The sequence below is a fragment of the Pteropus vampyrus genome, unplaced genomic scaffold, assembly GCF_000151845.1.
Source record: "Pteropus vampyrus isolate Shadow unplaced genomic scaffold, Pvam_2.0 Scaffold85, whole genome shotgun sequence".
In the NCBI taxonomy this organism is placed as follows: Eukaryota; Metazoa; Chordata; class Mammalia; order Chiroptera; family Pteropodidae; genus Pteropus; species Pteropus vampyrus.
The window spans coordinates 5,782,933-5,808,437 of NW_011888866.1; the positions used below are offsets into that span (position 1 = coordinate 5,782,933).

The 25,505-nt window shown below is 42.9% G+C and overlaps 1 protein-coding gene and 1 pseudogene across 3 annotated transcripts in view; both read right to left on the minus strand.

Moving 5' to 3' along the window:
• LIPC (lipase C, hepatic type) overlaps window positions 1–25,505 on the minus strand; it is a 139,392-nt gene that overhangs the window by 39,940 nt on the left and 73,947 nt on the right. The window lies entirely within an intron of this gene.
• Window positions 8,342–8,466, minus strand: LOC111742086 (annotated as a pseudogene).

Here is a 25,505-nt window from a genome sequence, read left to right on the forward strand (position 1 = left end):
AATAGAAAGAAAGACAAAAATCATATGATCATCTCAATAGACACAAAAAAGCATTTAAAATTCAACATCTTTTCATGATAAATGCTCTCAACAGACTGAATATAGAAGGAGCATACCTCAACCTAATAAAGGTGCTGTATTACAACCCACAGCTGACATTATATTCAATGGTGAAAGGCTGAAAGCTCTTTCTCTAAGAGAAGAAACAAGACAAGGATGCCCACTCTCATCACCCTTATTCAAAATAGTGCTGGACATCCTAAGCAGAGCAAATAGGCAAGGGAAAAAAAGGCATCCAAATTAGAACAGAAGAAGTTAAATTGTTTCTGTTTGCTGATGACATGATCTTGTACGTAGAAAATCATAAAGACTTCAGCCAAAAGAACCATTAGAGCTAATAAATGAATTCAGTAAAGTTCTAGGCTACAAAATCAACATACAAACTTTAGCTGCATTTCTACACACTATCAATGAACTATCTGAAAAAGGAATAAAGAAAACAATCTCATTGTTTAATGAAATCCCTATCACAATTCCAATGGCATTTTTCACAGAAATAGAAAAACAATCCTAAAATTTGTATGGAATCACAAAAGACCCCAAATAGCTGAAGGAATCTTGAGAAAGAACAAAGCTGCAGGCATCACACTCCCTAATTTCAAACTATATCACAAAGCTATAGTAATCAAAACAGTATGGTATCGGCATAAAAAAAAAAGACACATAGATAAACAGAACAGAGTTAAGAGCCCAACAGTAAAGCCATGCATATATGCCTTCACTGACCTTAGACCCAGAGGCCCTTGGCTTCAGCTGTTGAATATGTCAGGGGGTCAAGCTCCTTCACACGGAGTCCTCAGTGACCTAAAAGAGTAAAAGTGACCCCCACAGGGAACTTCCCAAGTAGGCAGCTTTCTCTCAGGCAGACCTGGGTCTGGGGGATGTAAAAGTGCTTTGAGCCATGGAGAGCCCGGTGTAAGGAATTCTACACAGGAAGCTGCCTTAGAGCTTGGAAACTGGGCAGCGAGGGGTGTGCTGGGACCCAAAGGTGCCCACTTGTCTGGCTTAGCTTCAGAAGGGGTGGAGGAGGTGAAAGAAATCACATGTTTCTCAGTCAGGAATCTTCTGCCCAGGGCCTCTTAGAGGCCTTTCAGAGACTGATGCTTTCCCAGCCAGTCCATCTGGGCTGGTACTCATGGAGTGTTGGGAGCGAAGATATTTTAAATGTGTCAAAAATGACAAATGTTGAAAAGTGCCATTGACATCTCTGGGAACTCACAGTTCACACTGGCAGCAAAGAAGTGCCAAGCTCTTTGGAAGAAATTGAACTTTGGAGAAAATTGGAAAGTCTTCAAAACAGGCAGCTCCTGCTCACGCTCCCAGATGTGAGTGGCAATGAGGTGGGCTCTGCATGCGACAAAGAACAACGAGATCAGTGAAGACGGGACTGGGGTGTACCAGTGCCTGAGGTCTTGGCATAGGGAAGAGGCATTCAGAGAGGTCAGCAGGAAGGAGCAGGAGCATATCCAAACAGAAGTGGGCAAGCGGGGCCTGAGGCTGGAGTTAGCAGAGCTCACCGCCTGTAGCACTGGGACTGCAAGACTGGCCTGTTAAGTGCTGCCTGCTGATCTGAGCAAGGGCAGCAGCCAGAAGCGTCAGAGGCTGGAGGTGAGCCCAGGTCTTGGCCCAGAGCGAGGCTGGAACAAGGCTCCAGCGTGTCTGGATTTGAAAACACCCCAAGGAATGTTACTAGAATTCAACATCTACCCTGAAGATAATGCATCTTAAGAGGAAGGTGCCTTGGTATTCTGTTTTCACCATAACCTTGTTCTGTATGTAGTGTTACTGGGTCTTTGCTTCTTCAGGGAGATGGTTCACCCTGAAGCTGGGGATGGGGCAGCTGAGGTGGGGCCACTCTGGACCATGATCTGCCAGAAGAAGGAGGGTGCAATCACCCACAGGGGCTGGGGTAAGGCCAGTCTTAAGTGAGTCAAGGAAGCCCCCAGGTACTCTCTAGAGAAGACACAACTGCCCCAACTCCCACAGCCAGAAGAAAAAGAGGGAGGAGAGAAATTTCACAGTCATCTCATTGTCAACATCATCATCATCATCATCATCATCATCATCATCACTATCATCATCATCAATGCTTGGGCTTCTTATATAACCTGTTGAACTCGTCAAGGACTTAACTTTTCTTTCCTTTTCCTTCTTCCAACCAGATTTACCAACTTCCTTAATATGCTCCCACATCTCTCTTCTTCCAGACATTCACTCATTCCCCCCACCTCCCCAGTCATCTCCCACTCTTCCCTCCTTTTTCTTCCTTCCCTCTGCATCAGCAACTGCAACTCACTGTAGACATAACCAGCTCTACTGCTTCTGGGCAGGATCTGTTCCACCCTTCTCCGTCCACACCCTCCTCATCCCACCAAACATATGTGCTCTTGCAGTTTCCTCTGCCAGTCGTCCTTTCTCCCCTTCCTATACCTCAGCCCTCGACCTGGAAGGAACAAGAATGTGTGCTTTGGGGTTGAGGCTTCAGGAAACTTCTGACAACTGGTCAGACCAGGGGCCCCTCTGTGTGCTCCCAGGCTCCTGTGCACATCTGAGAAAAGGGCTCTTTGTGTCCTTGCTGATTTTACCACTAGGCTCTAAGCTGAACGTGGTCCTAGCATCTGGCACAAGGCTGGCACAGAGGTAGGTTATTTGCTGAATTGGATTAATAGGATCATTTCTTTTTTCTGCTCTTCCTAGGGAAAGAGTTGTCACAATGAGCCAATATTTAGAGGAAGAGAAGGGCAGAGGCAAGGAACTCACACAGTGTCACTTTTAATACCCACAGTCCCCTTCCAGGTGGTCATGAACTATTGGACCACTAGCACAGAAATCTCTACCTCTTCCTCCTAAGAATGAGCTGGGGGAAAAAAAGCACTACCAAGATATGAAGAAAGTTCCAGACATTCTTTGGAATTATGGGTAGTCCTTTGTTTTGTCCTGTCTCAAAGTCCTCCAGACCCCAAATCAGTTTCCTTCACTTTCTCTTCTGTAATTCCTCACTTATTTCAAGTCTTATCATTTAGTTTTTAAAAATTGTCTTTGTGAAGGCTTTTCTGATCCTGAACTGTTTGTTGAGATAGTATTAGGGGTTATGGAAAGAGAAAAGTTTTATGGTCAAATAAATTTGGGAAATGTTGTATTAAGCAACATAATCAGGCTTCTTGATGGCCAGAGATTTTAAGACAGTACTTACCGTGTATTTAATCTCTAGTAGGGGCAAATGATATGCAGTGTTCTTAAACTCAGTTACTTCAGCATAGGCTGTACCTATCCCCCATTTCTATTTGTGGCCAGGCATTTCTGGGACTGATATCTCGGGACACACTTGAGGAAATCCTGTTTCAGGACAGTTTTCCACCACGCCTATATCCTGTGGAGCTGCACTCACCCTCATCTGTGTGTGTCGGTGTCTCAAAGGCTGGTTGGTGCGAGCAGCTCCAGTGAAGGCACGGCTTTATGTGTGAGACACAGGCCTGGACACTTTGAGAGATGCAAGGATCTTCTCAGATGTTTGTTATAGGTGGTAATGCAGGAGAGTGAGAACCACACAACACCCTGCTGCAATCATTGTTACGGCATTCCCATCACCCAGAGATGACCACTCTCTTAACTTTTTTGTGTATTTCCTGCTAGTCTTTCCTATGTAGATATATGTCATGTAGGATTTTACTTATGGGTTTTCTTCAAGCCCAGAGGGTCTGTTGGTTAACATTTATGGAATAAATAGAAATAGAGACACTTTAGAGAACATTTTAGCTGGCTGGGAAATGATTTTTTTTTTAATAGGCAAATTTAATGGGTTTCAAGTTGTCCTCCTAGGATCTGAAGCCCCCAGAGCTCTGCAGAGGTACTTAGGGGGCTTCTGTAGGGGTAGGGAGATACAGAAGTGGAGAGGGTAGGTTCCTGACCACCTACCTTCATTTCAACCCAAACAAAAGTGCTTTCAGGTTTTAACATTTTCTGCTTGAGATTCTGTTTGTTGGAGGGCTTCAATTGCTGACATATGTTCAAAAACCACAAATCTAGAATAATTACTCATTTAACAGATTAAAACAAGACGAAATAAAAACTGGGGTTCAGACAACTTAAAACACACGTTAATCAATTACATCTGGATACTGGATCTAGAACCTGGGTTTCTTGATGCACCATCAAATCCTTGATCGACACACTTTTGCATTTATTTCCTTCTGACTCAGCCAGTTTCTAAAGAGAAGAATAAAAGCTAGCAAGGAACAAATAGCAGCAAAAACACCGTAGTAAATCCACCGAGAAAAGGTTAGGGGAAAGATATGGAGAAATCCCATCTGCTCCTCATTTCATCTGTTTCACTGCCGTTCTTCTGCTCGGCCTTGAAATGTAAAGAAGCGTATGCTAAGAGCAAGAGCTGCTTCTGCCAAGAATAACTCATGAAGAGACACAGTACAGTACCCCAGTCTCCAGTGAAATGAACTGTTTAATCACAACTGCTGTGTCCTGTAAATATTCAGCCTATTGATGAAGCACTCTGTAAATAGGAACATCTTCTCAGCAAGTCTCCTGTGGGAATTTAAGAGAAAGAATAATAGAGACTTGGTCTGTTGTGATTTCTGGGGTCAGAGTACCTACAGAGGTGGGGGCCACCTCTGTTCAGTGCAGTGACAAGGTGGCCTGGAGGGGACAACAGAGGGGTTCAGAAGAGCCTCTTTTAATCTTCCACTTTGCCTGGCTGGTTAGAAGTGTGGTTTATTTAATTATAATGATGCTTATACTTACTGTGCACTTCTTGTGCCCTGTGCTGTTCACTAACTTCTCATAAAACACTTTGAGGCAGCCAGAGACGTCCTCGAACTCAGGCAATTTGGTTCCAGAGTTGACATTCTTTTTTTTTTTTTTTTTTTAAGATGGTGAAGCTTATTCATTTATATGAAGTATAATGCATGCACAGGAAGGTGCACAAATCCTAAATGTATAGCTCCAACAGTTTCTACATATGTTTACAACCAGTGTAGATACCACCCTGAGCAAGACAGAGAACATTTCTATTCCCACATGGTGCTCTTTAACCTGTCTCCAGGCAATGCCACCAAAGATATAACCACTATTCTGATCTCCATCACTAGACATTGGTTCTGCCTGTTCCTGAACTTCATGTAAGTGGACTCATACAGCACGTGTACTTTTGTGCCTGGCTTCTCTCACTCAACAGTATATGAGGTTCTTCTATGTTGCCGCATGTACAGACTGCATCTTAATAACTATGCCATACTGCCTCTTGTCAGGTTAACTAGCTCCATGTTACCTTCTGAAAATGTCTCCTTGGAAAGTGGTTTGAGTTATGCAGAGTTGGCTGAGCCTGAAAGGGTGAAGTGAGAACACAAAAGATTAAGTTCAAGGGATAGTTAAGAAGAGAAATTTGTAGATAACTTCCAGGTGTTGTACAGTTCTCAGTCTCACCGGCATAAGTTCTTCATTTGCTTTTCTCCTTTTACAGAACAAGTTTTGTCACCTCCTCAAACAGGTGGGCAGCATTCTTGGGCATCATTTAGGGCAGTGGTTTTTCAACTGCCCCATTCACCCTCCCCTGCTGGGGGCATTTGACAATATGGTAGCATTTAGAGACATTTTTGGTTGTCAAGACTGGGGGAGGGGTGATACTGGCATCTTGTGGGTGGAGGCCATGAATGCTGCTAAACATCCTACAATGTACAGGACAGCAACCCCAACACCCCAAAGAATTATCCAGCCCAAAATGTCAACGATACCCCCATTGAGAAGCCCTGATCTAGGGTCAACATGGAATCTGTTCCTTTTTCTGGTACAGGAAGAGAAGAAGCAGGCGGAATAACAAGAGCTCTCGATCTAGAGTTAGAAGACCCCTGGAAGTTCAAGGCTCTACTTTGTCACCAGCCGGCTATCTGATCTTATTCAAATCACTTCACCTTTACGAGGTTCTCTTCCCTCATCTTTCTCTGGGAACTGTGCTACCTGCTTCTACCTACAGGCTTGTTGTCAGGATCAAGTGAGAATGTCAATGGAATCGCTTTGAAATGCTTACATGCTATTATTCTATTTGACTGCGATGGCAAATCAAGCTTATATGGGTGTTTTTGTGTCTAATGTCAGTGCAAGAATATTTTCAGCGGGGTTTCTGTTTCCCCGTGTTCAATTTCCAGGGTCATAGCCTCACTCTCACATTTGTGTGGGAAAGGAGCTCACATACAAAGGGTGTTTCCTGCCACTGTGGGCAGGGCTTCAAACAGCCCTGCCATTCTCTGAGGCTGCAATTCTCAACACTGGACTCGCAGTCCAGAAATTCTCGTTTAAATTCTAGTGAAACCTCCAAAGGGGTTTGCTTCATAAAAGCAAGGTATTTTGAATGCTGAATCTTGGACTTGATTCTGTCACATGAGAGGTTGAGGGCTATAGGCCCTCCTGGGTGAGGATATGGAATGTTATGATAAGGCTCAACTGATGGAATATTGTTCAGGTTAGTATGCTGTGCTATGTCACGCAGAGAGGAGCATAAGTCTCTGTGAGCAAGAGGTAAGAGGTCTGGTGCTGTGCAAAACTTATGCCAAAAATATGTTAGGTATTTATTGAAACCATGGAGACTTTGCTTTGTGAGTAAATAAGAGAATGAGGTGGGATAGTCAACAGTTCTTATTTGAATACGGTGCTGAAGGGAGACTTAGTGTGGTAATGAATAGTGTGGGACATGGATATTTTGACATCATATTGTAATTATTAATAATGTAAGTATTGTTGTTTGGAATCTTAATACAGGGTTGAGGTGAGTTGAATTCTTTCAAGCAAAACATCCCAAATTCTAGTATTCAAAAACATATAGCAGAGTTCTACTTTCAGCCAAGATAGAATAAAAATATTTAGATTGATCTTCTCACCTTAAACAACCTGACAAAATACATGAAACAACAGTTTTCAAACATTGGGCAATAAGTAGCATAAGACAGTGAACTTGAGAGAGGGGAAAAAATGAGGAGAGCTCTACCATCGCCCAGTTTGCAACCTGAAGAGTTTTTAGCCAATTGGCCTCCTCCAGTGGAGGGGGAGACAGGGCTGGGAGTCAGCTCTAAGGCAGCTTGAGCTTACTGAGAAGAATCCTAGAGAGAGACAGCTCTAGATATCTGCAGAGGGTCCCCCTAGAGTCTTCAGCTGATAAAGATGAGCACAGGCATGTGAGGAAGCTATAGGAGGCCAGGGTAAGAATGACCAGAAAAGAGCAAGGGGAACAAATCCCCTGGCACTCGTATAGGGCTGGGAGGAGTTTGTGTTCCCTCCTATAGAGTGAAAACGCCTTGTAAACACAGGATATTGGCTAGAATATGCGAAAGGTTATCACCTCAAGAGTGGGGCACATTAGCCTTAGACTAAAGGTTACTCTGGTCCCACCTAACAAAGCTTTAAAGCAAGCCTCAAAAGGATCAAACTGTTCTCAAGTAATTGAACTGCATCTTAGAATAAAGCTAAAGAATATTTAAGATAATGCAAGACTACCCAGCAGCAAGATAAAATTCATACCGTCTTATATCTAATTGAAAATGATCAGGAATGCAAAGAAGCAGGAAAATACAACCATAATGAAAAAATCAATCAATTGAAACCAATCTAGAAATGATACAGATGATAAAATTAGTAGACAAGGATATCAAAATAGTTGTTATAACTATATTCCATATGTTCAAAAAGGTAGAAGAAAATGTAAGCAATAAGGAAGATACTAAAAAATCAAAATTAAACTTCTAGAGACTGAAAAATTATGTCTGAGATGAACGACACATGGTGTGGGATTAACAACAAATTAGACATTGCAGAAGAACAGATTAGCAATAGAAACTATCCAAAATAAAGCACGCGGAGAAAAAAGACTGAAAATAAATGAACAGAGCATTAGAGAGGTGTGGGCAATTTTAAGCGGCCTCATATTTGTGTAATTGTGCATTCCAAAGGAGAAAAAAGATCCAAGAAGCTCGATGAACCCCAAGGATAAGAGACATGGAAAAACTACACTAAGGCATAGCATAATCAAATTGCTTAAAATCAGTGATAAAGAGGGAAAATTTAAAAGCTGCCAGAGTTAAAAATAACATTACATACAAAGGAACACAGATAAGAATTTAACAGATATCTCCCTGGAAACTATGCAAGCGGACAGTGAAGCAACATCTTCTTCTTCTTCTTCTTCTTTTTTTTTTTTTTTTTTTGGCGAGGCAACCATTGATTGACCTAACAGATTGCAAGGACCTTGTCAGCTTACAATCCCTTTTTAAAATTTTTTTTTACCCTACAGCACCTGCTCTTCCTAGGTGGTCTCCCATCCAAGTACTAACCAGGCCTGACCCTGCTTAACTTCCAAGATCAGATGAGATCAAGATCAAGCTTGTTCAGGGTGGCATGGCTGCAGATGAAGCAACATCTTTAAAGTTCAAACAGAGGTGTTCAGTCAACCCCTTTGCTTTTGGGTCAAATGTAAGTTGGTGGGGGTTAGGACACAAATGTCATCCCTAGAGGCTAGCTCAGAGACAGTAGGAAAGAAAAGTACCCATGGCAAAACTTTGGAGACAGTAAAAGGATCAATGGTTGCCATGGGCTAGGGGGAGGGAAAGATGAGTAGGCAGAGCACAGAAAAATTTAAGGACAGTGAAACTACTCTGTATGATACTGTAATGGTGGATACATGTCATCATACATTTGTCAAAACCCCAGAGAATGTACGGCACCAAGACTGAATCCTAATGTAAAGCATGGACTTTGTGTGATGATGATATGTTAATGTAGGATCATTAATAATGGCGAATGTACCATTCTTGTGGAGGATATTGATAGCGGGGGAGGTTATGCGTTTGTGGAGACAGGAAGTACATGGGTACTCTCTGTACTTTCTGTTCAGTTTTGCTGAAACCTAAAAATGCTCTAAAAATAAAGTTTATTCATTTTTTTAAAAAAGCACTGACATGTGGTGGTCAGCTGAAGATATAGCCCAGTGTCCACACTCGTGAGAGATTACGAAGAGAGAAAAGAAAAAGTAATGGAAATTTTACAATGATGCTAAGCTGGTCCTACAAAAAGGGGTTCAAATTCCAGAACACATTAAAAGACATTATTTTCCCTAGAAAAATGTGCTCCTTCTGCTCTATTTCCCCAGCTCAGTCAATGGACACCCCTAAGCTATGAACTTCAGGCAGCGCGAATCCTCCATCTATTTAACCCCATCTCCAGCTGGTTACTAAATCTCACTGATTTTGTCTCCAAAATACTTCTGTTTGCTTTTCTTCTTCCTGTTCTAATTTGGGCCCTCGTCATTTCTCTCGAACTCGCTCTCTGACATGGGGGATGTCATAGTACCCCTCTGGGTCAGAGTTTGCCCCTTTATAAAATAAGAGGATTGGTTCATGGTTTCCCAATGTCCTTTCCACTTTTTAAAGTCTGGTTTTCAGATTTTAAGGATACGTATGTGCAGACCTTTATTTCTCATTAATGAAGCTTGATTCTGATGTGGTTATATCTAGAGAGAAGCAGGTTATAAATTATACATGTGCCCTGCACAAAGTTTTTGCTGAATGAATAAATGAGAGCGTTTTAAGCAAAACCCAAACAAAAACAAGCCAACGAAAACAGACTCAAACCCAAATAGTTACATTTTACAGAACAGTCTGGGGTCAGCTTAAAAATGACCCCCACCCCCACCCTAAACTATCCACATCCTAATCCCCAGGACCTGTGAATATGTTTGTTACCTTATATGGCAAAAAAGGATTTTGCAGTTGTGATAAAGTTTAAGGATTTTGAGATGGGAAGATTTTCCTGGATTATTTGGTTGGGCCCAATGTCCTTATAAGACAGAGTCAGAGAGTGAGATGGGAAGACCAACGCTGCTGGCTTTCAAGACATTACGTAGGAAGGGGCCACGAACCAAGGAAGGCGGGCGGCCTCTAGAAACTGGAAAAGGCAAGGAAATGGATTCTCTCTTCAGAGTCTCTGGAAGAAACGAAGACCTTCTAAGGCCTTGATTTTAGGACTTTCGACTTGCAGAACTGTGAGGTGATAACTTGTGTTGTTTTAAATCATTAAATTTGTAGTCATTTGTTACAGAAACAATAGGAAAGTAATACACAGTCCTTGTTTCCCATTAATGTCTTACATTTACTGGGAAAAACATTTAATCTTTCTGAATCACTGTTTTACTTTCAACCAAATAGGATTAAAACTCTCCTAAATGAGGTGAAGGTAAAACGAAATAGTATATATAATACTAGTTTAGATAATACAAAATACTAATAATACCAACACTACCACTGCTAGTGTTATTTCTAGTGTACAAATGCCTAACAGATGTTATTTCTTTAAAAAATTCAAAACAATCTTACGAAGTAGAGATCATTATCTACCTTGAATAGGTGGAACACCAAGGCTCAGAAAGGCCCAGCGAGTTCCTCAGGGTCACACAAATAGAAAGTGGAGGAGCTGGAATTCTGTCCCAGGTCTGTCTGACTGTGAACAGGTGCTCTTGCTCATTTTGTGATCTTGGCAATTACAAATTTTATGTAAATGGGGGCCATTATGATGATTATTATTACTGTACCATTCTGTGATTATTCTCTCCTCATGCCTCTTTCCTGTAACAACATCTGATTGCTTCACTCATCATATTCCAGCCTGTCACCAGCTTGTCACAGAGTGATTGAAATGCTACTAATTCAGCATTACGACTTTCCGGCTGGGTGAAGTTGGCAAAGGCTGAGATGTTTGTTTATTTGACAGCAAACAGCTCCGAGGTTTGAAAATCGAAAGGCTCCTCCTACCACGCCCACCGGGGAGAAAGGCAGTTGCATTTGGTGAGGACAGGACTCGACCATTTGTGAGTGGAGATAGGATGCAGATGCTGCTGCTTGGGGATCTCTCCAGACTTCTCAGTTGCACACGAGTGAACCGATGGGGCTTTTCGTAGGGGGCCATGCCATTTGAGCGCTTTATCTTTTTTTTTTTTTTTTTAATAAAATGAGGCATCTGCTATTGCAACTTGTTTCCAATCCCCCTCCCCTTCTTTCATTTACCTGCTTCCTCTTCCCTTTCCTTTCCTCACCTTTGATTTCCCCCCATTGTTCTGAGATCTGTTTATTTATTAGAGGTTGGCCGGACTAATGGGAGTTAGGGCCAAAGGGGCTGGCTCTGCCTGAGCTGTGCTTCCCCGAGCCCAGAGGAGCAGTTTACTTTGAAGGTTGTTGAGAATATTTGGATTAATCATATTCGTTCTAATATTTTCCCTCATTTCTGATCATCAAAGAGCTCAGAAAGGTTTGAGCTGGTACAAAGTTTCTTCTAGTTTGTCCTTGGAAGCAAGTGCCTGGAACAGGGTTGATCTAAAAATGTTTTCTGAGTGGAGCCTCATTAATGGGGCAGGCTGCAAATACACATCAAGGGAGTGTCATCTTTCAAAACAGCCTCTTGGCAGAAAGGGATGTGGAATTTTAGAAAAATTTGAATCTGCTAAGGTTCCATTAAATAAACTTTTTGATTCTAGACTGTGTGGAGTAGAATTTGGGGCCCGGGGGCTGTGAAAAATTGACTGCCTCAGTGACAGGGTGCCTCAGAAAGGTAAGGTGTCCTTTGAGATGAAAGAAATCAGTTTGGAGAACTATTTGTTTGTTTGTTTGTTTGTTTGTTTATTTTTGTTTTTCTGTGTTCCTCCATGTCTCCTTTTCTGTGTACTTTTTTTTTGGTAGGTGTTTTTGTTTTGCTGTTTAGCTTAGTTTAATGGAGGTGAAAATCTAAACTTTTGTACTGGGGTCTGGACCATGTTTGTGGAGTGAGCGTCACTGAAATAGGCCCTCTTTTATGGCTTTCTCACTTAGGATGATTGCAAGCACCTTGAGGTTGGAAATGGGGCGAGGGGCATGATTTAACCTTTCATCTCTGCCCTCACCTTATAGCTCATATTTGGTAACTGACTCTAGATCATGTGCATCTGCTAAGACTTCGACTCCATGACTAGGCCATTTTAAGCTGGAATGGGAAAGGCTCAAGGCTCCATCTGCTTTCTTAAAAGACTGTTGGATCTAGAGAAGTCTCTTGTGGCCTTCGATCCCTGTGCCTTTTCCAAGCAGTCTGGCTGACTCAGCTTCCTCAGATCACACAACTTTCTTCCTGACATCTCACCTGAGTCAAAGACTCTGTTCGTATTTTTCACATCTGTCTCTGTCTCTGACTTGGATAGCCTTTTCTCTCTTAAAAAGCAAAATAAACAAACTAAAAAACCTAAACCAAGTTCTTGCTGAGTTTCAGGACAGCCTCTGAGTTTGAACCTGCCTGGCACAGGTTATCAGAAACTGGACTAAAGGATATAAATGAGGATTTCTATTCATCCCACAGATACCCTTAGCATAGTCATTTCTGCAGACTTTGAGGTTTCTAGAAAAGGAGACATGGTCCCAGGCCTCGTCATCCAGTGACCTTATGAACATTGCCAAATCATGTAACCTCCTCAGAGCCTCAAATTCCTCATTCATGAAGTGAGTGATAATGCCAAAGTTAACAGGGTCCTTGTATTCTCTCGGATGTGTCCAGATTTCTTGCCGAAGCAGGGTCAAGTTGGAACACAGAAAAATAATGAGAAAAGCTAGTTTATTGAGTGCCACTCACGTGCCAAGCATTTTATTAATGCTCCAAAAATGCCTTGATTCATTCTAATATATATATATTCTTTTCTCTTTCTCTTTCTTCCTTCCTTTCTTTCCTTCCTTCCTTCCTTCCTTCTTTCTTTCTTTCTTTCTTTCTAGAACTTACTCTGTTTTAAGCTAGATGCTAGGAATAAAACAAGAAACGAGCTAGACAAAGTTAGTGCTCACAGACCTATAATAGTGCTTTATATTAAATAAGAAGTTTGTAAAATCTTTAGCACAGTGCCTGGCATATGAAGGGTTCATTTTCTATTATTTTATATGGTTGTAGATTAAAGAAGTTAATGTAATTTTCTACAGTTGGGACAGTGAGGAGATTAAGGGAAATATGTGAGAATTTATCCTTCTCTATGAGAATGCTGCTGGAAAAGACAATCTTTCTTATGAAAGCTGTTCCCTCTGCTATGAAAAGCCTGCCCAAGCTACAGATAAGACGTGGGCTGGGCCTGCGGAGGGAATGTGTGATGATGGTTCAAAGGGAGGCTCCTGTTTTGCTCCCCAAATGTCTCTCACAGCTTGGTACTCGTACGCTATAGGCACATCATCATGCTGCTTGGCGGCTGGTTATTTGGCTGGAAGGAAAATTAAAGGTGCCAGCAAGGCCTCTGGTTAGGAAGCTGTAGAAGGTTGTGAGCCAAAGCGAAGGTGCCTGTCTTCCGTACGGCACGTCTGTGCTGTTTCACAGAGACAGGCCTAGGTTAGATGACAGAGATAGAATGAAGCGCCCATTCATTTGAGGCCATTGAGGGCCAGGCACTTGGCAAAGTAATGCTATTCAATCCCCCCATAAATTTCTTTTATGGGAGGTGTTAGCACCCCACTTTAACAGATGGAAGTGCAGAGGCTCAAAGACTTGCTCATTATCCCATGGCCAGTTAGTGGAAGAGTAAGGATTTGAACTCAGGCTGGCCTGAGTGCAATATAGTCCTAGAGGGTCAAGCTAGGTGTCTGAATGCAAGTAAACCAACAGAGAAGGCCAGTTTATCATGGGAAATTAACTAGTTATCAGGATACAGGTGAATTGTAGGTTAATTTACTTCTTAGCTCTTGTAAGTCTCCTGACCTAAACCATCCATTAGTTTGAAGAAATTTATGGCATTTCTGCAAAATGTATGGTTGTAAGGGACACAAAAATAAGGGCACAGGAGAATAAAATGCTCAAGCTAGAGAGGGCAGAGAAGCGGGGTTTGCCTCATCTGAATTGGGTATTCATTTCCCCTATGGTTATTTACTATTGAATTTCTTTGTGGGCAGTGCTGTCAATGGGCTTCGCTTTTATCAGAGTAATTAGACTATATTGGACTCCACATACTCATCAGGATGAACTGTGATAAATGTTTTTTTAAAAATTTCAAATTATTATTATTATAATGTTTGCTATGTATCAGATTAGCTATGTGTTGGACAGACTTGTGGCCTTATGATACTGTCATGACATCTAAGCAGGTGGGGACTTTATCGCCAGTGATAAAGTCCTCATAAACGCAGGTGCTCTTTACCATCCCAGGGCCTTTTGCTGGAATGTTCTTTGAAGGGCTGGCTTCTCTTCAACTTCACTTCCTCAGGAAGGCCTTTTTTGACCCTTCTATGTAAATTAGGTTGTTTTGTTGTTCTTATTATAGCTTATTGTTTCTTAACATTTCCAGGACCTGGAATGATTTTATGTTTCCCTCCCTTGCTTATTACACTGTTTCGTTGACTCTAACATGCCATGGCTAGTATGATACACCATTGTTTTATATATCATTAAAAAGAAAAAAGAAAGCTACAAATTAAACTGTGATGTGATACCTTAATGATAGTCCTGTGCCAAGCAGAAACTGGTTACAGCAGTCTCTCATTGCTTTGAGATTTCTTTTATCTATTTTAAGGGTTTAGCAGTTTCTCTTCTGTCAGTTGCTTTCCTTAGAATGTGATGATGGGCAACCCTTTGCACATACAACAGTAAAACACGACTTCATATATTGTGATTACCTTTTCATAAACACTTGTTTGTTATTTTGTAACAAATTATGGGATGGCAGTCATTTCTCCACTGATTAATATCAAGTTTATGCCTTACCACCATCTCCATGCCTTTTTGCATGCAAATCATAGATTGGTCTTTTTAAAAACACTTTTACTGGCAATTAAGCTTGACCCATGCAGTCCCAGCCATGCATATAACTCAATTGAAGTATACGAGCTCTTCTGAGCAACCTCACAACATGTCCTGGCCCAAAGCATTTATAAGATATATTCCAATTTCATAGATATTTTAAATATGAAGAAATGTATGCCTTAGAATTGATGAAATAAAATACCTGTTTCTCTACCATGGAACTGAGTCCTTGTCACTTTTTTCTGCCACTGTGTGCCTAGCATCTACACAATGTTGGCATAAAGAAGGTATTAATAAAAATGTATCAAATGAATGGAGGAATTAATATAATTGTGTACTTGTATATTTTTGTTAACTATGAAACTGATTGAAGATTTATGGAAATAAAATGGTATATAAATAGCTTCTGCTATTTTTAAAAACTTTTTTGTTCTGAATTTATTTCATCGGTAATACCAATTACAAGGACTAAAATTTGACTGGTAGATATAATGGTAGATGCCCATTGATAGAATTCTCATTATCATATTTTGAAATACTTTTTGTATAACACTTGTCAGTTTCCAAACTTAGACATGCTATCACTGGATTTTAAAGTTACTGGCAAATTGCCCTTTCTGCATTCCAGAATTCAAGAAGCTGAAATTTGTCCTAGGGTCTGCTCTTTTTTTATTTTGGGGTGGACCACTTTAGTGAACTCTTTTGGTTATCCAAGTAAGGCAAGTACCCATAATTTTGGGGGTAGACAAGGAAGCCCTGATTCAAAGAAGTAATTCAAACATAGGCATATCGCATGATCTGCATGCAAATGAATGATCACATTCCATTTATACGCTTGATAATGAGCCAAGTTAAGTCACTTTGGCTTATATTTATTTCATTTTTTTTTTTAGAGAGAGAAAAAAGAAAGACATATTTTTCCCTTTTAGTTAGAAAGACACCTGAGTAGATAAGAGAAAGAAGCAATTCCAGACAGCCTAGCCATTGTGAAAACTAATCTCATTTCTGAGCTGATCACTGCAGGTAAACGTGCTGGTGTTTGCCTGGTTGGCTCTGCATACCTGTAGCCTCTTCCCTAAGCAGGAGGTGGGGGGTGGAAGGAGCCAGTAGGACTTGGGAGTGGGAAAACAGAGCCAGCTTTGAGCAGAGCACAATCTGAGCCTTTGTCTCCTGGGAGAACACTAGTGCTTTATTATAGGGACCTCTCAGTAGTTGGTATCATCTGGAGAAAGAAAATATTGACGTCTGTATGGGTTTCTCAAGCTAGAGGTCTGGATTTAGAACTGTGGGCAGAGCTGACTGGGAATAAAGGGAGAATGGGCACAGGGGCCTGGACCCCCTTTGCTGTGCCTTCTCCTCAGCCCCTATGCTGCTGGAGGGCCTAGACTCTTCAGCTGTGACTGTCACTGGAACAGCCGATCAACTGTCTTCCGTGGAATCGGGCCCTGCCAGCAGTGGCAGAAGAACTGATGTCAACATGCCAGTCCAAAGCAGGCTGGGTGTGGCTTCTATTTCTGGGCTCCAGCATAGCTGTGGTTTTACAGATCAATGGAGGCAGCAAAATGACACCCTTGTTCTCAGCGATGCATGGCAGTGTGGCTGTCATCTTCTAGGATGGTCTTTACTCTCCTGGGCTAAAGAGAGCCCAGTTGTAAAGCACAGATACTGGAGGAGTCCCACAAATGTGTTTGTATGAGACTAGAACAGGGCAGATAGGTACTATAGATGGGTCTAAGCACAGCCTTGGCAGGGCGTATCCCACGAGGACAAGGTGGAGGGAGGCAGATTGTGGTCAAGGCAGGTGCCATCCCCTCTAAGGAAGACCTTCCAAGTTGGCTGGGTAATGAAGAGATTCCAAGCAGTTGGGTTCCTCCACCAGAGGCCTGGGCGGGCCGGCCAAAGGAGGCAACAGCTGTTTTCCTGTGAGTAGGAAGCTCAAGGGACTACGTAGTGCTGGTTCCCCCAGAACTGACCGATGGCCTGCAGCCCTGAGAATGCAATCCAAAGTCTCAGGAATGGAAGAGGATAGTTAGTGTTGGAGATGATGGTTTTGGCCTTGGAATGTTGGTGTGGTGAGAATTGGTTTTAGAGATGGATATTTAGTAATTTAAGCTTTTTCCAAAGAGAGTGACTTAAGAGTGAGGGGTCTGAAAACCATGTTGCTCAAGGGATATTTAGCCAAAGAAGAGAAAGGTTGGTGTGGGGCTGGGTGGAGCATGAAAGAAATGGATCTTGATATAATGAAGGGAGGAATAGTCTAACAGCAGCAGGTTAGATCATCCGAACGGCCTATCTTCATACTCATGAAATGTTTGTGCCACCTCAAAGAGATCACGTCTCACTGGGCCAACTGTCCAATAAAAGTAGCTATTGAGCTATGCGAGTTCTGTTCTAAACAGTTTTTTTTTGTATATTAAATCATTTAATCCTTACAACACTATGAAGTCCATCAAGCTTTCATTATTCCACCTTTTAAAGATGAGGAAACTGAGGCTCGGAGATGATATAACTTGCTTGAGGCCACATGGCTAGTGAGTAGTGGGGCTGGGAACAAATGCAGCAGGCTCCTGTCACTACGTGGGCCCATGTCTGCTCCCTGCCAGCTCCACCTCTAGCCAGCACTGGATAGCTTTATGGCCTCTCTACCACCTTCGGTTCCTGCCTGTTTATGGACTGTTGGCCTTTTTCAGTGCCGTCACATTGAGTTTCAGATGGCCCAGAAAAGTGGGGATCTCCAATGCTTAGGATCCAGGGAATTTGTATTCTCTTTGCCCTAGAGTTTACCCCAGTTTCTATGTGACTCAGGATTTGAAGTCTGATATGACTGAAAATAATTGACCTTGTGAGTTCTAGACTTCCTCTGGCTGTGCCTCAGGTCCTCAGTGCCACTCCCATAAGAACTGGGAGATCATTTCTTTGCTACCAGAAGCACAACAGGCCATATAAACCAGAGTACAGCTTGCCCAGCTCTGTGGTGCTGATACCGGGGCCATCTGGATGCACATGCACTGGACAGAGCCTAGAGGTCCGTTGGTGTGCTGCCTGCTGGTGGCGAGAACACTGGTGTTTGATGGTGGCGTGTTATTTTCGTCTCGTTGTTGATGATAATGGTAGAAATGTCCCCTCCCCTTTTTTTGTGATATATTTGAGATTGCTGGGAGAAGGAGAAAAAGAGGAAGAGAAATCCAAATTTGTTCTTAACCAAAAAACTAGAAAATGAGTTGTTAAAAGTGATGAGACCAGGCTGTCCAGGGCCTCTGGACGATGGACAGAAGAGTGCAGTCCTTAGACCAGGCTCTGATGTGCCTTTGCCTGTCGAATGCTGTCTCTGACCACCTGATAGTCCCCTTCTACACATGAGTGAGGCAGGGGGGGAGTGCTGACCTCTAGAGATAGAAATGGATAAAATTAGAATTTCTTTGCAGCTTTGGCTTGAAGAATTGCCTGCTTGAGATCCAGAAGCCTTCTCTTTTCTGAAAGATCTAAAGGTGGCCATGTGGTATAACAAAGAAAAATTTAGAAGGGACAGCTCTCATCATTTCTGCCCCAGAGTTTCTGACAATGGCATATTTAGTTTCCTGTGCTCTGAGAGGTCACTGCCCCCAAGGGGCTGGAATGACCCCACTACAAAGGAGATGTTTATGCTGGGGCCTGGGTTTTCAGCGGAGTTTAGATGGAGCTCAGTCACTCCAGCTAGGACACCACGTGGCCCCGCACTCTGTCTGAAGAAGATTTCTAACTAGGGTATGGAGTCCTGTAGTAAATAGGATTTTCCAAGAATTTCTTTTCTTCTTTCCACTTGGAAATTATGTCCGGTCAGATCTAGAAAGAGATCATGGTTTTATAGTCTGGTTTTCTCATGAAAATGCTCACCTAAGGAAACAGGACTAGGGAAATTGTGTGTGTGTGTGCGTGCGTGTGTGTGTGTGCGTGTGTGTGTGTGTGTGTGTGTGTGCGTGTGTGTGAGAGAGAGAGATATGTGCTGTGTGTGTGTAGCGCGTGTGTGTGAAGTCTATCCTGGGTTTTCCCTGTGGTGTGGGTCCTAGTGCCTGGAGAGTCACAGGCTGGGGAAAAGCTGTCTGACATGCAGCTTTGCCATGGCTTCTGCTTCTGCTCTCTCTGCTCAGGTAACTTGCTCTCAGGTGCTTGCTCTGTGCTTGGTCCCTGGCAGGTGAGGGGCCTCATGGAGACAGGAGTCGATAGAAGCTTGGGCAGAGCTGTACTGTCATTCCGGGAGCTGCATTGCCATTAAGGCCTCTGCCCTCTGCCTTTGGTGGGCACCTCGGGGCTGGGTCCTGCTCCTCACCCGGCTCTGGGCTGAGCAGGTGGATTGGAAGCCTGACTCGCTGGTGACAAGAAACACCCGAGGTGGTACTGGTTTGAATGGCAGATAGAGTGATGTTGTGAGCCAGGACCAGATGTGAGACTCCACCCATGCAAACAAAGCCCTTGCTTCCTGGTATCCTGCCAAAGATCCTTGGTGTCTGTAGAGCCCTGGGCTGCCCCTAAAGTCCTAACACAAACCACTTCTCCCGACTCCTTCTAGTCTGCGACCCTGGCCTCTGCCTTCCTCTTCCAGCCTCTGAATGGACAGCAGGCAAATTCTGTGACAGATTCTAACCAGAGTTTAAGGGACACACTGAGTTCTCTTATCTCAGGGGAAAAAAAAGTCCCGATTCTACCACTTAACAGGCTGTGTGACTCTGAGCACATTAGTTAACTTTTCTGAACCTCAGTTCCCTCACTTTTATCATGGGACTAGTAATATTTTCCTTATTCAATTATGAGGATTAAAAGAGATTATCTATCTGTATTAATAGATAATTAATTGTACCTCACAGAGTTGTTATAAAGATACTAGTTAATGTTTATAAACTGCCTATATAAATGATTTATAATGTTTATATACCATCTTCAATGATGCCTGGCACATATAATGGAAATGTTTGTTTAAAAGAAAAAAGAAAGGCCAAGTGAAGTGTTTCAGCACCTTATGGCTCATTAAATGCTTTTTGAAAGATTAGGAAAGATCTACAGGCTGAGGATTTTTTGAGATGATAGTGACCATGTCTTATTCATCTTTATGTCCCCAAAGCCCAATATGCTGTCTGGTATATCGGAACACCCCAAAAGTTGCTTATTGAATACGTAGTAGATGAATGAATATGCCCTACTCATTTTATACCTTCTCTTCAGCATTGAAAGTCTTACTTTTAGAAAGTTTACTTCTGATTTTGGAACATGTGCCCTTGTGCCCACACATTAGTGACTTAGAGCTAACTACTTTGACATTTGTAACCTCAGAGCAAGAGCAATGACAAGCTGAACGATAACACTTTTTCAAAAGAGGGAGGGATTTACGTGGAACTGAACATAAAATTTACAAACTGGGTAATGATGCACCACAAACGTTTCTTTCTTTTAATGGAACACATACTTAGCACCTACTATGTGCCAGATACTGTTGAGGATATGTAGACGAGTAAGTTGCAAGCCTATCACCCAATTGCACACATTCTGGTAGGGAGGGTGGGTCCCGTGCGTAAAGGGCAGTGTAGGAGTGCAGAAACACGACAGGAGAGGTGCAAACCGTATTGTGGGGCTTCCGAGGAGGGAAAGGCTGATGGTTTCTGAATGGGGTTGGGGCACTGGAGGAACAGCAGAAAGAGAACGAGAAGGTATTCTGGAGCATCAGCCCCTGCTTGCTGCATGCCAGGAGTTGCACTGTCACTAAGGTCCAGGCAAGTTTCCTACTCACTGGCCTTGCCTTTCAGTTACCTAGCCAGGCCTGAGGTCCAGCCTTAAGCATCTTCAGGTACTGCCTCTTTCTTGGCCCACACATCTCAAGGGTCCCATTAAATTCTAGTTTATGCAGGAGGGTGGCTGAGCTGGGATTTTACTGCCACCCCTAACACCAAGAGATATAACACATGTCTGGTTTGTCATTTCATCCTTTAATTTCCCTACGTATCCAGGTCATAGAAACTTCCCAAAGGTTAGAGATCCAGAGGCTGTAAGACTGCACTGATGTCTGTACTCAGAATATAGTGTTGGAGCCAGATGAATTGATTTAAGCTTAGAAAGAAGTTTTGGGTTTGCTTATTCTAAAAAATCATGGTAGGGTAATTTTCTCATGAGGAAAATGGCTTTGCGGAGAGTTTTAAAACTGGTATTGTAAAAACTGGTAAATATATTCATGGCAATTTAGTGTACACTTTCTTCTTGTGATTAGACGCAATCAGATGTCACATCCCAGTTCAACCAGCATGAGTGAAAGTTCCTATAAAAGCTGAAGCTAATTAAGGTCCCTTCTTTTTACCTCCCCACCCCCTGTCACCAGCTACAATTTCTTTGTTCACTGACACAGATGTTAAAAATAAATTGAAAATATTTCTGAATTCTTTGTCATTTTGGGAGAAGATCTGTCATCTTCTGTCACCAAAGAGATACTAGAGTGTAGAATTGAAAAAAAAATTTAAAAACTTTAGACAAAAAATAGTAAGAATGGCCTCCTGGTAATGATTACACTGGGACAAGGCAGATGCACTTGAATATACATATGCTGAGCTGCTTCCAGTCTTTTCCAGAAAGAGTCTGGGTATAAAGGTGAAAATACCAATTAGGAAGCTACTGCAGTGGTCTAGGGGAGATAATACAGGCCCTGATGAGTGTGTGGCTGAAGAGACATAAAGGAGGGAGATCTACAGGAGGCATTTTGAGGTGTAATCAATAGGATTCAGAGGCTGATAACTAAGGGGCGAAGGATGGAAAAAGACCGAAGGTCCTGAGTGGCATATCTAATACAGTTTTTCCATATCCTTGTGGAAAGATAGGAGAAATATGGACTGGCTACCAGAATGGTTAGGTTGATGGAGAACTGCCTGGACCGACGTGCCCAACGTACCATTGAATGAATTGGTGGGTCTTCGAAAGGAGGGTTCCTGTGCGTCAATCCTTGGCTTTGTCTTAGCAATCTTATCCTTGATTTGCATAATAATATAGAGTATAAATTCATCAAATTTCTGATGTCAAAAAGGTAGAAGTGATATCAGAAACAAAATCCAAAATAAATTTCACGGGGGTCGGAGAAAGAGAGAGAAATTAAAGTGAAGGATAAAATTGAACAGCAGGTTGGTTACACTTGGTACCTAAGCCCAACTACTCCAAAAAAGGACAGTGAGCTGTGGCTTAGCACATGTGGAAAGACCCATGGGTTTGATTCTAATTTTCAACAGGAGTAAATACTGTACAGTGTCTTCTCCCAACCCTCGTGTGACCGTAGACTGCACTGTCTAAAGCATGTGTTTTGGAGAAGGGAGGTGACAGTACTCAATTCTGTGTTGGTTAAGTGACAATGGGACATCGCATCTGGTTGTAGACATTTAATCTAAAAGTGTCACGAAGAAGCCAGAGCATGTTCAGAGGAGAGCAAACACGATCATGAAGAGACTAGAAATAGTCCCCCACCCAAGCATGATCAACACCACGTCCCTAGTGCTTACATCTCACTCAGCCATTGCCACAACTTGTGAAGCAGACATCATCATTTCCATTTTACATAGGAGGAAACTTGCCAGTTTGCATGAGAGAGAACTGATACCCCAAACCATGCTCTTTTCACTCTTCTTGACTGCCAGAGGAACTATTGGGGGATCTAGGGAATCCCCAAGTTTTGGTTAGAAAGCAGACCTGGCCACCAGCCCTGTCCCTGAGGTTTAATCACCACGCCTCCTCATTATTCTCCTCTCCCTACTCCAGCTAGATCCTACTTCTGCATGTCTGGTACTGAATCAGATCTCCCTGACCCATCACCCTGACATCACCTCACTTGAGAAGGGCTGCTGCCTAGAAGACCTTTAGTCACATCCTAATCACCCCAGAACACAGCTGACCTGAAACATCTGTTACCCATCCTTGCTCAGGCCAGGGCTGTGCAGTTATGATAATTCAGTCTATCTAAAGAAAAACAGCTTTGGGGTGGTTCATGGGTTGGGCAGGCAAAGCTGGGGCCTAAATGAGAAATGGAAGTTATCCAGAGAGACACAGAAGACCAGAATCCCCCAGGGGGCTTGTTAAAGCACAGCTTGTTGGGCCCGCCCTCAGAGTGCCTAGTTCAGTAGGTCTCAGGCAGGGCTGAGAATTTACATTGCCGTCAAGTTTCTAGGTGCTGCTGCTTCTGGTTTGAAGACCGTACTTTGAGAACCACTTTGAGTCCATACATTCTCAACAGGGTGACATTGCCCCCAAGAGGGTGAAAAGTGGTTCTTGGGGATGCAACAAAAAGATCGTATATTTTTTTATTATAAAGCCAATATGCATGCAGTGTATAAAACAAGGGCATAGCTGAGTAACAAGATGTCAACTTTGAGAACCACAGGATTAGCTGATAGAGGACACCATTGGTTCTTTTTGGTTCAATGACAGAAGAATTATTAAAGCCTGCCTGAGGGAAACACAACTCTTCCCTGTCCTGTTACCCACTGATTAATTATAATTATAATCATAATCAGGATCCATTCTTGTCAATCTTTACTGTTATGTGAAAGGTATGCAGGGCTCTGTGAAGATCACTGTGGGCAGGAAGAGCCAGGTTCTGTGGGCCCTGAATTGCAGATACAATTTGGGGTCCTCTATGGAATACAAAATCATGAGCACACAATTGGCTAGGGGGCTTTGGAAGGGGCACACAATTGGCTAGAGGGCTTGTGCAGGTGAGGGGTCTTGAAACTTGAAATCCATCTGCTGTATGACAGGTCAACACAGTGGAGGACCCAGTGGGCAGTGACAGTATTGCAAGTCGTGGCGGAATAAAGACTGCAGCCAGGTAGGGCTGAGCTACCTACCACCAGCCAGGAGCGCGAAGGGGGTGGGGCGCGCCAGCTCCGGCGATGGAGGCACTTGTGCAGTCGGAGCATGGAGTGGGGAGGGCGTCGCCCTGATGAGGAGCCTGGGAAGATCATCCTGTGGGAAGTGTCATTTGGGTTTGGGAAGAGGCACACCTATAGAGAAGGCGGGGAACTCCAGTGGCATGGGTGCTGGGGAGATTTATGAGCAACATACAAGGACGTTTCTATTCGACGGTTTCTAGGTATTTTTTTTGGTGCTCACCCTACCTCATTGAGAACACAGAGAAGCACTGCTCTCCTCTGGTTGGCCATGGAGACTTATTTTCCACAAAAGACAGAAGCTGCATTTCCCAAAGTCTCCCTCTCTTTGCCCAGTAACCATGGGCAGATTTCCTCCTTCCCCCTCTACCACAGAGAATTAGCAGCTGCTGACAGACTGCCTCGCAGTGGCAGGCGGGGTAGGGGGAGTGGTGCATCACCTGCCAACTCTGACAGGGGAGCCATTTGTCATTGGTCGGGAGCTGAAGCATGAACAGCACTTGGATATTTGGATTTACAGCCCACTGGCCAGCCCTTCTCTGTAGCTTGGCTGCCTTGGAATGAGAGCTGTCTATTATGTCTTCTCCAGTGGCAGCTGTAAGGACTGCAATTTTCCCAATGGACACCTCTAAGGAACCTGTTATTTGTAAAAAGGGCATTTGTACCTCGCTGGCTCTATCACATCCATCAATCAGGACTTATTTTACTAGGGGGAAATTTCTGTAGCATGGCTGGGTTCTCTCCTTAATGCACTTGGTTAGTATTGGTCCAAATTATTGCTGGAGCATAATTAAGGGATTCAGAGTTAGTCTTCTCTCTGGAAGGAAATGCAAAAATTGATTTCAAACAGTCGATATTCTTATTTTATGAACAGAAGTCTTGATTTATAGCATTTGACTTCCTTTGTCCACAAAGGAAGCCTGATATTTTTTTCTGTCATTCTCTCTCTTCCCTCCTTTCTTCCCTTCTCCCTCCCTCCCCTACCCTTCCCACCCTTTCTCATTTGGTGAGCTTTTACTTCATGCCCAGTACTTTGTTGGGCACCGGAACCAAGGGTGAATAAGACAAGGTGTTCACCTGTAGATGACTGCATGCAAATGAACAGGAGGAAAGAGCCTCATAGGGAATTGGCGAGTCCCATAGAGAGGGTTTCTTAGCTTCAAAACTACTGGTATTTAGGGCCAGATAATTGTGGTTTTTTTTGATGGTGGCGGGGGGTGGGGGAAACTGTCTTATGAATTGCAGGACATTAAGCAGCATCCCTGGTCTCTACCCACTAGGTGCTATTAGCACCTTCTTCCCCAGCTGTGACAACAAAATGTCCCCAGACAATACCAAATGTCCCAGAGGGTGAAAATCGCCCCAGTTGAGGACCACTGGGAACCACTGCCCTAGGCTAAACCGACAGGACAGAGCTCCTGTCCTAGCTCCCACAGTGAGCTGCGATCAGAAGCAACTAACTTAATCTCTTCAGGCTTCTCTTATCTTATTTGCAAAATGAGAGTTGAGAAAACTTTCTTTCTAAATCCAATGAGTATCTGCAAAGTTTGGATTTGTCTGTTATAACATATTGGATCATATGCTCTCGAAAGGTAGGGATAGAGTTTATACTTCACCATATGCCTAAAGTGCTTAGGACAGAAGCCTGTAATCAATTAACAAATACTTACTGATACTGACTGTGTGTAAAATAAATAGGGCCTGTGATCAAGAAGTTTACATTCTCTGTAGAGAAAGAAGTCAGTTTCAAGAAAGCTGATCCTAGACTACTCGTGTTTGAAT